Below are 1325 nucleotides of genomic sequence, written 5' to 3' on the forward strand. Positions count from 1 at the left end.
CCGGGGGCGCTCCGGCCTCCCTCCCCAGCCCCTCCCCACTCACCCTTCCACCTCTGCCTCCACCCCCACAGGGCATCGACCTCACCAAGGACAAACTGGCGGTGCAGCGGCTGCGCGAGGCGGCGGAGAAGGCCAAGTGCGAGCTGTCCAGGTGGGGGGCAGCTTGGGTGGCTCGCTGCCTGGCCTGTGCCTTCTGTGCTGTGCCGTTCCAGCCCTGTGCCAGCCAGGCTGGGTGGTCTGCACCAGCGCGGGCAGGGATCCAGAGCTTCACGGCACATTGCTTTGCTCCACACTGCCCTTTGTCTGCCCTGTCTGGTGCACCGAGCCACCGCAGCATGAGGCAGACCGATGGCAACCTGCCCTTCATCACCGCCGATGCCTCGGGCGCCAAGCACCTGCAGATGAACATCGCCCGATGGGTGTTAGTTCCTGTTGGGGTGGCTTCCGCTGAGCTGCGGTCTGCGATGCGCTGGGGCGGATGCAGCAGTGCTCGACGGCGGCATACAGGGCTCCCCGCCTCATCACCGATGTAGCACGCACGACTCTGCGCCTGCGGCCAGCTGCCCGCTGCCTGCTGCATCTAGCCTCCCGCCCATCCGCCAGCCCCTTTCAAATGCCCAAACCCGCGAACTGCGGTGACCCGCCCTCCCTCTCCCGCCTCCCTCTGTTGCCGCAGCTCCAAGTTTGAGCAGCTGGTCGAGTCGCTGCTGGACCGCACGGTGCAGCCGTGCCTGAGCTGCATGAAGGACTGCGGGGGTGCAGCCCGCCGACATCCAGGAGGTGCTCATGGTGGGGGGCATGTCCTAGGTGAGCTAGATTTTCAGATGGGGTTGATGCCCGAGTGGTTGGCCGGGCATCTGGATCTGTGTTGGCGGCCCAATTGGGCTGCTCATGCACACTCTGCCTGCCTGCCTGCCTGCCTGCCTGCCTGCCTGCCTGCCTGCTGCCTTGCCTGGCTAGCTTTCTGCCTAGCTGGGCGGCTTCTGTCGGCGTGACGCTACCCTGCCCCCGGTTCGCTGCACCCCAGGTGCACGAGATGGTGCGGGACATCTTCAAGAATGAGCCCAACAGGTCGATGAACCCCGATGAGGTACGGCAGTACTGCATGCAGTACAACATGCAGTACAGTGCACCTGCAGCGCGGCAGCTGCGCCTGCAAGTTCGACAGGAACGAGTGCATGCCGTGGATCGCCAATTGGGCTAGAAGGGGCAACGCGCCCTGCCGGTGGCATGTGCCTCTTCGCCGCGACGCTCACCGCCCGCCAGCCGCCCGCCGCCGCTGCGCACCGCCCATAATTTCTGCGGTGCACAGCAGCACGCGGCGT

This window comes from Chlorella variabilis (assembly GCF_000147415.1).
Source record: "Chlorella variabilis unplaced genomic scaffold CHLNCscaffold_91, whole genome shotgun sequence".
Classification (NCBI taxonomy): Eukaryota; Viridiplantae; Chlorophyta; class Trebouxiophyceae; order Chlorellales; family Chlorellaceae; genus Chlorella; species Chlorella variabilis.